Here is a 12,724-nt window from a genome sequence, read left to right as displayed (position 1 = left end):
TCTCTCTCTCTCTCTCTCTCTCTCTCTCTCTCTCTCTCTCTCTCTCTCTCTCTCTCATCCTCTGAGCTCGGGTCCTCCTCCAGAGGCCTGGGAGCTTGAGGGTTCTCCTCCAGTATCTTGGCTGTGCCTAGAACTGCACATTTCTGGACTGAGATGTCTGATGTTGTTCCTGGGATCTGTTTGAGCCACTGCTCCAGTTTGGGGGTGACTGCCCCGAGGGCCCCGATGACCACAGGCACCACTGTGGTCTTGACCTTCCAGGCCTTCTCCAGTTCCTCTCTGAGGCCCTGGTATTTCTCCAGTTTCTCATGCTCCTTTTTCCTGATGTTGTGGTCACTTGGTATTGCTACATCCACCACAACGGCTTTCCTCTGTTCTTTGTCCACCACCACAATGTCCGGTTGGTTCGACATTACCATCTTGTCTGTCTGGATCTGGAAGTCCCACAGGATCTTAGCTCGGTCATTCTCCACCACCTTTGGGGGTGTTCCCCACTTTGATCTCGGGGCTTCCAGTCCATATTCTGCACAGATGTTCCTGTACACTATGCCCGCCAATTGGTTATGTCGTTCCATGTACGCTTTCCCTGCCAGCATTTTGCACCCTGCTGTTATGTGCTGGACTGTCTCAGAGGCCTCCTTGCACAACCTACACCTTGGGTCTTGTCTGGTGTGGTAGATCTGAGCTTCTATTGCTCTGGTGTTTAGGGCCTGTTCCTGGGCGGCCAGGATGAGGGCCTCTGTGCTGTCCTTGAGTCCAGCTTTCTCCAGCCATTGGTAGGATTTCCTGATATCAGCCACTTCAGTTATTTGTCGGTGGTACATCCCATGTAGGGGCTTGTCTTCCCATGATGGTTCCTCCAGCACCTCGTCCTCTGTTCCCCATTGTCTGAGACATTCGCTGAGCACATCGTCCGTTGAGGCTTTGTCCTTGATGTATTTATGGATCTTGGATGTTTCATCCTGGACAGTGGCTCTCACACTCACTAGTCCTCTGCCTCCTTCCTTACGGCTTGTGTACAGTCTCAGGGTGCTGGATTTGGGGTGGAACCCTCCATGCATGGTTAGTAGCTTCCGAGTCTTAACATCCGTGGCCTTCATCTCTTCCATTGGCCAGCTAATTATTCCGGCAGGGTATCTGATTACTGGCAAGGCATAGCTGTTTATTGCACGGATCTTGTTCTTGCCATTGAGCTAAGCTATTTGACTAAAGCTACTTAAGTCATCAGAGTTGCACATCTCACACTGCTGAGGATCTTTGCACAGAGAGCTGCTCGTTAAGCTGCAAGGCTAATAATGCTAGCTGCTCTCTTTGGGTACGCCTGGTTTCGTTTGGCTCGTAGCGATTTATATGCGGTCCCAGTTAATTACATGCTGACAAAACGCCCAGAAAGAGTGGTTTTTATGGATAATGAATTTAGTGATTTGCTTTGAAGGCTGTAAGTATTAATGAGTAAAGTTACAGCAGTGTGCTGTGCTGCGGTCAGACGGCTGAGCTTCGGTTGACCTGGTCACACCGGAAGCTCCTTCACTTAGATTGGTGGAAACATTTGTTAGATCAAACGCTCAGTTTTTTTCTTTCTGCGATATCACCACATTTTTAAAAAAAGAGATTGTTGTAAAGGGTCAGTTTTGGGAGTACTACCTGGATTTTAAGTTTAAGATGACAAAGAAAAGAAAGGAAACGAATATTTAAATGTGTCGGATTCATGGGCATTGATTCACACACTTATTCCCTCCCACTCGATGGGTTTGTAGACATGCATAGAAGAGCCATTTTGATGCATCCGATAAATAACGCAGGCCTGAGAGTCTCATGTTTTAAATACCTTCTTGTGGTGGGTAATTGCATGCAGCTGTGTGTGAACACAACTTGGCAGCGGACTCCTTAATTTGTCTGTATGAGCTCTTTTTGGCTGTTTGTGTGTGAGAGAATTACTGTTAAAATAAAATAAAATAAAAAATACGAAAGTGAGTTTGAGAGCAGCAGCCGAAGAAGCAGGTCGTAAAGGTGTAGTTAGACGTAAAGAAGGATAAAGTAAAGAGCTGTCGTAATGTCGGGGTCAAGGGTGGAGAGAAAGTGTTTCTGCTGTGGCTTCAGGCAAAGTTTGTTTCATCTTCAACTTAAAAATAAAAGCTCTCTGCGAGAATTGAATGCTCCTTACAGTAGCCAAGCTGCAAAACATTCAAAGTGCCTCAAGATCTAAATAACGAGCGTTACATGAAGGGACAGAAAGATTATTTAGATTTTAACATTTCTAATGTTAAACGCATATGCGATGAATGAAAGTTTAGCTTAATCCTGAGCAAAAATACAGAATAAAAACTAGATGTAGTTTTTGTTTAAGAGGTTGCTGCACATATATTGTTCTATTATTATTGGCCTCTTTACTTTCTGAGACTGCTGATCATGTTTTGAAATTCGCTGAACCTTTGGACTGGACTGCTCCCTCTGTGTTTAGAAATTTGGAGAAGTGCGCGAAAGAAAGAAGCATTAAAATGCCTTTTGCGTAAACTCAGGTCTTCAAGGAGTCCTTTTATAGCCTGAACTGCCTGCTACTGCTGTGATGATGAACACACACACACACACACACACGCACACACACACACACACACACACACACACACGGAGAGCAGCCAGAAACGCCTCCCCTGAATATCTGCTTTGTCACCCAACAGAGCTCTAATCACCACAGTAAAACTGGAGAATAAATGTTTAGCTTTCTGATGCAGCTATTTGTTTCAACCCAAATGACTTTCCCTGCGGCGTCATCGTCTTATCGTGGTTTCTATTGCAGCTGCTTGTCTAATTTGTGTTCCTCGTGGAGCTGTAGACGGCTTTAACTACACTGAGAATTATTTAACTCAGTCACCCGGTTACGTTACATTTCAGGAAAGCAGTCTGGTGTTGACGTGCATTTGAAAACACGTTCTCGTATTTAATTTGTAAGAACGCTCATTAAAATCAAGATTCGGCCGGGGAAATCCAAATCAAGGAAGGCTTGAGACAAAATTGAAGGGAATCTAGAAGCAAATGGATTCATATGACACTGCAGCATATGTGCAAGAAATTACTTGGACAGAGAGAGAATATTGTTTAAAAAATTGGAAATCGTCCGACAAAAGTGATGCTGTTGAGCTGAATTAACTTTTACAAAGTTAAATTTATCGAATCAACACTGTGTCTAATGAGAAACAACAAAAATTGTAAATTTGTCGTCATGCCAAAAACTTGCGTTTTCCTCCTCGCTCGCCTGTGGATGTGTTCATTACCTACACAGACTGATTATTTCTGTCAACTCGCAGTGAGTTTCCTAGTAGATCTGCAGGATAAATGGATCGACTGGTTCAGTCCAGCGAATAGATCCCAGAGCAGACGACCTCCCCTCCCTCATGCTGAATCGACATCGGGCCAAATGGATTTGTGGCGGCTGCGGTTAAGTGGAGATCCAAGGCTTTCTGTCACTTACTTACTGTGAGGAGAATAGCTTGAGGAACACACACACACACACACACACACACACACACACACACACACACACACACACACACACACACACACACACACACACACACAGTTTAAAAGCTGATTGTTTGTAGCTCCTCAAGGTTGTGGCTGATTAGGAAAGCTGCAGCGTAAATCAGTAATGGCGGTGGTTCTTTTCAAACTCCTCTCCTGTTTGATTAATTCGAGAGGAGTGAAACAATGAGCATACGGTTCTGTTTCCTCTAACGCAGCGCATTTACTGCAAGTGTTTTGTTCAGAGTTTTTTCCAGATATGATTGTTTGGTTTATTTGCAAGAATCGATTAAGATAGAGAATTTTCTGGGGATAAACGTCCCAACAGGCCTCATTAGAAAAGGATAAATTAAATTTTTTTTTCCCTATTTGAGAAGAGAGTGTATTTATTTTAGACTTTAATAAACCTGTTCTGTGAGCTTAGGACTAAATACACGCTAACTGGCTAGCAATTTGTAATAATAAAGCCGGAAAAAAATACTAAAAATCTGTTTTTATTTCTGCTTTATTCAACATAAGAGCCTTTCTTTTTTTTTTTCTCTAATCATAATTCAACCATTGTATAAAAGTTTATAAATTTACGTGCAAACTGTGGAGGTCAGAAAGGGTTTTATTAATAAAATATTGCTGCATGCCTTGGAGAAAAACAGTGTTGGTGGCCTGTGTGTGGAAATGAACTTGTGCAGAGCAGGAAGACAGCCGAGGGCAGAGGAGGGTTGTTTCCATCTCTATTTAAGGAAGAAACGCAGCGTGAAGCTGTCTTTGATGAAAACATTGCAACATTTTCTAATAATAATTTAATCTAGTAATATATCAGTTTTTGACACAGCTGATATATTATTTTGCTGCCTGCTTTATGTTTCTCTTTTATTTGCAAAAAGTCTTGGTACAAGTCAAGTTAATATCTAAACATGTTTGGTTATAATTCAGAACAAAGATATTTAAGTCTGCAAAGTTTCTTTGATTCATTATAATCTTACTAAGCAATGGTTAATTCCAGAAATTTTTCTCACTCCAGTTCAAAATCGTCATTAATTGACTTTTAAGCGCCATAATTAGAGTCAAAATTTTAATTTAGTCGAGTTTAACAGTTGGGATTCGACTTGATTGCAAAAGATGGAGAGATAAATCATCAAAACTCCTGAAATTAGTTCCTACAACATCTATACATTTACAAAAAATACAAATCAGATTTTAATTTAAGTCATTATAATACTTTGTTGTTGGAAAAAAGGCAGTTTTGAGACTCAGTTGTCAGCAGACTACGACTCCGTTTCCTTCTCATGTGCTTTAACTGAGAGATGTGATTAGTGTATCGATTTATTGATTATTCAGTCCTTTTGTTGGATCGAGTTTAGGGGTCAGAGAGTTTCTCTGCCTGTTTTCTGCCAGCTGTTCAGCAATGCACAGCAACCTGTCAGTGCTGCGTTACTCTGTACTTATAACAGCTGGGAAAACCGTCAAGCGCATTCTAGTGTATGTCATTAAAAGGCCGTTAAACCACAAGGCAAGTTTATTTATATTGCACCCAAAGTAATTTACAGGACATCAAAGGGAAGGAAAATTATGTTAAAAATCTGATTTTAAAGGCAGAATAGAAACACATGTTTCAAACAGCTAAATATATAGCAAGAGCTGCAGTAAACAAGTGTTTTCAGGAACTAAAAAAGCAGAATTCCTATTGTATTTCTTATTGTTGGGGTGTGTTGTCATAAATTACCTAAATAGGCTTTTTAGAAGATTGGTTATCGGCGATCGGCCAGAAAACTGCGATCGGTGCGCCACTGTTGTCTACAATCAATAAAAGTTCAAACTCTCACTTTTGTTTCCCTTAAGTGCTTTAGGAAACAATCTGTTGCAAAAGTTAGAAATTGACTTCTTGCAACTAAACCTGATTTAAAACTTAAAGTTGATGGACCAAATCTAATTATAAGGGTGTTAAAAATTTAGGAATTCACCAGAAAACATTATTTGAATTTTTGCTTTGTCTGTAAAAATTCATGAAAAACTTTTTCCTAATGGATATTTTATAGTCCAAGGCGGAGTGAGGATTTCACTGTTTTTGTCTGACTCGGTATAATTGGTGCAGAGCAGCAGACAGTGACAGATTGGAGCGATGGGGAAACACCTCCATGCGTGAAACAGGGCAGGATCGCCTGCAGCTCTGAGGAGGTGTGAATGGGATTTTCTTCCTGATGTGGGATTCGACTGAAATGAAGATCGGTGTCAATCTGACGGCAACACCTGGGGAAAACCCTGAGCTTCGAATATTATACAAATACACTGTACTGCTGTAAAAATCATTGATTTCTTATGTTTCTTGTATTTTTTGGATCAAAAACATTTTTATAGGATAGAAAGAGAACCTGAGTAAATATAAAACTCAGTTTTCAAATGATTATTTCATGTATTAGAGACAAGATTTTTAAAAACACATGGCTGTGTATGAAAATATAATTGCCTCCCATTTTAAATTATAAATTTACTCTCAGTAACCGGATCTCTCTGAGCGTCGCACTCAACCCTAATTATGACCAGACCTGCACGATCAAGAAATGACTTCAGTTGGACCCGCCTGACAACATGGAGCAGGAGAAAAAGATAAAAAGAAAAAAAAAGCAAGACATCATCTGAGTGTTATTTTGGATGTTGTGCCTTTGCTGTGTGCGTGTTACAGGGAAAAAGACGGGAACAATAATAACTTACAGAAAGCCACAAACTCATTCTGCTGTATTTGAGGGTGAGGTACGTCTTTCTCTGCTCTATTCCTGTGTGTGTTTGCAAAGCCACAAACATTTATCAGCTTTCAGTCCACTTGCTTACATTTTATTTTTAGGAAAAGGAGTGATTCCGGTTTTCTTCACATGCTGCTTTATAGATGCCTCTCAGTTGCGTTTTCATTACAAATGTGCATAAAATGTTCGCTAATGCCAAAATTGAATAAGAAACAAAATTAAAAATCACATCGATAACTTTGTTTACGTGATAAGTCATTATAAAACATCAACCTCCTGTCACTTCCTGCCGTCATCTTTGTCTTTTCTGCCAGTAGAAACGTCCGGGTGTTGGTCACATGACTCGTCATCAACACAACCTTTTTACCTTTCCTTTGGTTAATTCATGTAAAACACTTTGAAATATTTTCAACAATATTTCATGCGTTTCCATTGAGCTAATTTATTTCTGTAATTAAAATTGGCGCGGCGATATGGTCAATGGAAACGCAGCTAGAGACTAAAGTGATCCAGACTATGAAAATATCAAATTTTATTTGTATAGCACCTTTCAGCAGAAAGGCATTTCAAAGTGCTTTACATCATAAAAACACAAAAAAGTCAATATTCCATTTTGCTGTCATTACAGATCAGATTATTAATATTTTGTGATTATGTTTCAAAAGCAGCTCTAAACAGCTGGGTTTTTAGTCTAGATTTAAAGGAACTCAGTGTTTCAGCTGTTTTGCCGTTTTCTGGTAGTTTGTTCCAGATTTGTGGTGCATAGAAGCTGAATGCTGCTTCTCCATTTGGTTAATACAAGAACAGCAGATCTTCAGTGTGTTTTTGTGCTAAACCGTTCAGTAACAACAATATTTTAAAGTTTATTCTAGCCAGTGTACGGACTTTGGAATTGGTGTGATGTGCTCTAACATCCTAGTTTTAGTCAGAACACCAGCAGCAGTGTTCTGGATCAGCTGGATCAGGATTGATTTTTATTTTTTAGACACTGTTCCAGAAATCAATGCGACTAAAGATAAATGCATGGATGAGTTTCTCTAGATCTCGCTGAGACATTAGTCCTCTAACCCTGGAGATGTTCTTCAGGTGGTAGAAGGCCGACTCGATCCTGGTCTGCGCATGGCCGCCTGCAGGAGAAAACGGCTGGACTGACTCTGTGGCAGTTTGGGAGTTTAAACATCCAGAGTAAACTACATATCTCGTCTTTTGTGCACCTTGTTTGGTCATATCAGCCGGAGAGGATTCGCTGTGCTGCTTTTAATCGGCAGGTATCTCTTCTGCTTCTCTCTCAAAACAGGATGTGAAGCAAGTCCACTTCCTGTGTGGCTTGTTGTTCTCCGATAACAAGCCGCACGTCGCCTTATATCTGTTCCTCTTTACGATTTACCATGAAGTTTTTGCTGCTGTTGAACCCTCGGCTCCCCCTAAAGTGCCTTTGATTTCGGTTTTATTCAGAAGCACGAACCTCAGCAGGTTCGTGGATTAATTCGACTTACCTTCCCCTCTTCTGAAAAGACGCCTCGACTACAAAGGTTTCGCTTATTTTTCCTCCCTCCTTTGATGGGAATTCTCTGCTTTGATGTAGCTTGAACTTTTCTGCAGCGTGATGCCTGCTTTGCTGTCTGTAATGAGGAGCTGCAAATAAAAACGCTCCTTCTCAGAGGCTAAATGAGGAGTTTAAATCCAGAATAAGAAACCGTGTTCGACGTGAAAGACGTCAAAGATCGGCTTTTTGAAAATGGCACTTTTAAAGATGAAAGGAGCAAGTTTGGCTCCTTCCTGCTGCCTTTGCTTTAGATTGGGACAAATCGCACTGCTGCTGCACTTTGCTGAAGCATTCAAAGCAATTAATCTGTTTCACATCTTGTCGTGTTACATCTGCAAACTTCAACGCATTTTATGGAGATTTGAGGCGTCAAACCAACTCAGGCATAGTTGTGATTTTGAATTAACAAATTCAAATCCGTAAAGTGTGCTGCTGATTTTATCCCTAATAAATAAGATCAAATCATCTCCTTTTTCATACCTTTTTTTATCAGATACTCATAAAAATCACTGCAACATGACGAAATATAGTCAAATTTCAGAAATTTTAACTTCTCTCTGTCTCATCCCATCTTTGTTTTGTACATGTAGGTGGAGGTAATTTTTAATTTTTTTGTCTGTGTTTGTAGAGCAGTTCAATCCGTCAGAGTGTAACTGAAGAAGGGTTCACACAGAGGGCAGCATTGCTCTGCCTGCTGGGACGCCTTTCATGGGGTTTGACCTTTTCACCTCTCAGTGATTATGATAAAACAATGAAGACGGAGTCGAAAACCTCCGGTGGGAGTTACAAGATGAGAATGTCTATTAAAGCTTTTATGGAAATGTAAAGTTTGGTCGTCAGTAAGGACTTTCCGTTTCATTTCCGAGGTTAATTAGGAAGGATTATGTCTGCGTGTTTGACAAACGCAGCAGCTACTCCCTCCCTATCGCCTTAACTCAGATTAATCTCCTAATTCTGTTGGAACTCGGCTGGACGGGTCCGCGGTTCCACTGGAAACGGTGCAGAGGCGACCGGGAGGTGGAGGAGCAGATAAGAGAGACGGATTCAGCAGGAAGTGACTCATCAAGTTGTAATCCACTGAATGTGGTGTTTTATTTTCTAACGGGGACCGTATCCATGCTTTGGATTTATTTTTTTCCCTCCCGGTAGACAGGAGTTTATCTTTTTGCAGGTTTCAGCACCATCTGTAATATCTGGTTTAAATAAATTAAAGTTTGAGAAGTGATTGTTAAAAAACAAAATTACAGTTCCCAGAAACATTCAGTTAGTAGTTCATGTCTTTCTACTTCCCCAGGAAGTGGATAAAGTAACATGAACATCCATTTCTATTAGCCTGTCATCAAAATGGCAACAAGAGAACATTTTCTTTAATTAATTTGTGTGTCAATTCAGTTCAATTATATCGAACAAAGTTACAAAAATGTAGCATCAGATCAAGCTTACATAGATGAAACATAAAGACAGATTTAAAACCAATCAAATTATAGATTAATTTATCTTGCCAACTTTTCTCATTCATCCTATGGATGCATGGAAAAGAAAACCTATTTAACAGGAACAAATCTCCAAAATATCAATCATACTGCATAAATGATTAAATTTAACAAACACTAAAGAATAAAGTCACAGAAATGTCCTGCAGGTCTTACTTTAAATCAAATTTGAGTCAAAACCTAAAGTTTTAAGGACATGATGTTTGTTGATCTGTTTATGGATCAAAAAAAGGGTGGGATTTTTCAGTTTTTGTTCATCTAATAAATCTAGATATAGGTTTTCCAGAACAATAAGGTGAAAACCAGCAGATTGATGCTTTCAAATAAATAGTTTCTATATATTTTAATTCACTATCTGCATGTCTCTAATGTATTGAATTGCTGTGTGTGTGTGTATGTGCGCTTTTTTTTTTTTTTCCTCTTTCTGACTCTTTTGGGTATCACAAACAGCCACATCATTTTCTTTACCAATAAAAATAAATTGTAAGATGCACTGCAAAAACACAAAATCTTATAATTTTTTAACTACTTTCTAATACAAATATCTAGGTATACTTGTAAGTTAATTTTGTCTTATTCCAAATAACATTTCACCAACCTATAGGAGCTTGTTTTAAGTCAATTATCTCTAGTTCTATTGACACATTTTTCACTTACAACATGGAAAAATGTTGTGTAAAGGAATAAGTATAAGTAGGATTATAAAAAAAAATCAATATTAAAGAAATTAGTCACTTAAAATGAGCTCCTATATTTTGGTGCAAAAAGTTACTTTAAGTTAATTTTGTCTTATTTCAGGTGTATTAGAAATGAAACTTTTTTTTTTTTTTTTGCTAGATTTTATGTTTAGTTTCCACTTTATGGAACATTTTGTCAACAAAACTCCTCAGTGAGTTCTGGCCTTTTCTCTGCAAACAAGTTCAAACTTGTTCACCCAGTCAGATTTCACAAAAACTAATAGTTATGTTCATAAAAATGGCAGAATGTGTTTTTTTTAATATCTTTTTATGAATGAGTTTTATCTCCTCTGTGTTGTTTCTCTACCTTCTCCTCTGGAGTCTGAATCTTCTTTCTCCTGTGCGCTGTACTGTAGGTCAGAGCTGAAAGGCTTCAGCACAGCAGCATTGATCAATACGCACGCACACCCGTCAAAGATCTGAATCGAACTCTGTTATACGTCTCTCTCTGTGCTGTATAAAGGAAACACAGGGTTACTGCTTTATTTTCTGTTAATATTAATCCAAAGTGGCCTTTGCTGCTAATGGAAATTTAATGTAACTCATTTTTTTGTGTGTTTTAGTCTAAGCTAAAACAACCGGTGTTTTATTTCTATCACAGTAGCATAGAGTAAAAATGAAAGTCTAATGAAAGACAGACACACAGAAAAACAAGCAATAAAAATAGAAACGGGTTTCTTTTGTTTTTTTTGTAAATGACCTTCTTCAAATGAGATTTTCATTTTTCCACTGCCTTAAAACCAACCAAAAGTTAAGATGTTCAATCACAGGCTTCTTCACATCACTGTAACACTGACTGCTACAGGAGATCCTTCTTTCCCACAGCGCTCAGCGTCTACAACAACTCTGAGTTATAACATTTAAGTTTCCTCTGAAGTATTTTTGAATTAAATTGTTTAATTAAAATGACAGAAAACAGAACTTTTTTTTTTTTACAAACATTTATTCTGGTAGTAATCAAAGAAACAGAAGTTCTTTAACATCAGTTGTTTTCAAAATAATTCATACACCGTGGAAGATTTAAGTTTAGAGTAATATGTTAATATCCAAGTATCTAAAAAGTAGTAATAAATTTATCTAACTTCAGGTTTCAATTATGCAATAAATGGACGTGTAATTAAAAATTTAAGTGGAAAAAATGAAAAAAAAATTAACAATTTTTCTGTGGATTTAAATATTTCATATTTTCTGTGCTAAATTCAAAATAAACGATATTATTTTATGGAAATATAACTAACATGTTCATTGGTTAACTTGCACATCAACTCACCTGCAGACCAATCAGACGGTTTGTAGCAGCATTAGCCCCGCCCAGTGGTTGCATCACTGAAATTACATTAAACAAATAGGTAAACAATAATGTATACTTTTATTCATATAAAAAACGCAAAGAAGATCAATTTTTACATTTTTATTATGAATGTAATAAATTAAGCATTACATTTTATTTAAATGCATAATATATGGATGGATTTTTGTGTTTTATTGTATTTTTCATGTAAAAATATAGCTTTAGTATTTGGTCCTCATCTGTATGTGAATAATTTCGGATGTTTGCTTTCTGTCTCTGAAGCTTTCTATGTTTTCTGTGATATTTTCTTCATCATGCAGCTACTATTAGAAGTGATCCGATGCAGTTTTTGAGCCCAGAAGTTGCTCAGGCTAGAGTTTAGAAAGTTTTGTTGGAGAACATGATGTTGAAAAGAAAGTGTTTTATTTTGAAATCAGGATTCTCCTGCTCTTCTGGTCTGTAGCTTGACTTCCTGTTTCACACCTGTGCTCTGATTGTGTCTCAGCTGCTTCTCATTTGTAATTATCCTCCATGCTCTGATAGCATCCCTCCTTCACCTGTTTATCATGATACAAGTATGTCTGTGTGTTTATGGGTGAAATTCAGGCTGTGGTTCTGATGAGATTCTGCTTGTTGAGGGTTTTATCTGCATGTTAAAGAAGTCAAATTCTTGTTCTATTGCCCTGAAATTAGAAAAGTTGTAGGAATGCAATAAAGTTCTTGAACAGAAAGGAATAAAAATGATGCAATACATAACCTAAAAAGTGTTTAAGCACACTGTTAGCTTCATTTAATATATTTAGAAACATGTCAACAGTTTACAGTTTTCCAGTATTTAGGTTTTTGTTGCTCCTTTATTATATTGAAAGAGTTTCTAACTTGGTTTTTAAAAAGTACGGAGAAGTGTGGAATATGATTTCACTGTTTTCCAGAGATGGGTAAATATTTGTATTTCCAAATCTTTCCCAGTGTCATTTTGTTTCATTCCTTCCTCTCTTATTCATTTCCTTTTATTATTTTTTTTGTTTTCTCTCTTTCTTGCGTCCTTCCTCTTATTTTACTTTTTTTTTTGTCTTTCTCTCCTCGTATCCCATCTTTGTCCTTTCTCATCCTTCTTCCCTCATTTCTTCCAGATTATTCTTTTCCCCTATCTACATCATAGAACCGTCTTCTTTAAATTCATGGCGAACTTCAGTATTTTATTTTTAAAAATTAACTGAGACCCCTAGAAAGATGAAAAAATGTTTAATGGTTACATCAAAAGTGAGTCGTGATGATTTAGTTATCTGATGTAGTTGGCGATTATTTCACAGCAGATGATCAGAAACTATCTGCCTGTAGTTTATTTGGACTCCAGAAGTCACTTTGGCTCATTATTAATTGTGATGTGTGTTTTTGTGCTG

General features: G+C 38.0%; 1 protein-coding gene across 6 annotated transcripts in view; it reads left to right on the top strand.

The window, feature by feature from the left end:
* anks1b (ankyrin repeat and sterile alpha motif domain containing 1B) overlaps positions 1 to 12,724 on the top strand; it is a 191,871-nt gene that overhangs the window by 35,810 nt on the left and 143,337 nt on the right. The window lies entirely within an intron of this gene.

Source organism: Poecilia mexicana, unplaced genomic scaffold (genome assembly GCF_051168715.1).
Source record: "Poecilia mexicana isolate PSO_F unplaced genomic scaffold, ASM5116871v1 scaffold_23, whole genome shotgun sequence".
In the NCBI taxonomy this organism is placed as follows: Eukaryota; Metazoa; Chordata; class Actinopteri; order Cyprinodontiformes; family Poeciliidae; genus Poecilia; species Poecilia mexicana.
This window is presented reverse-complemented; position numbering and strand designations above follow the sequence as displayed.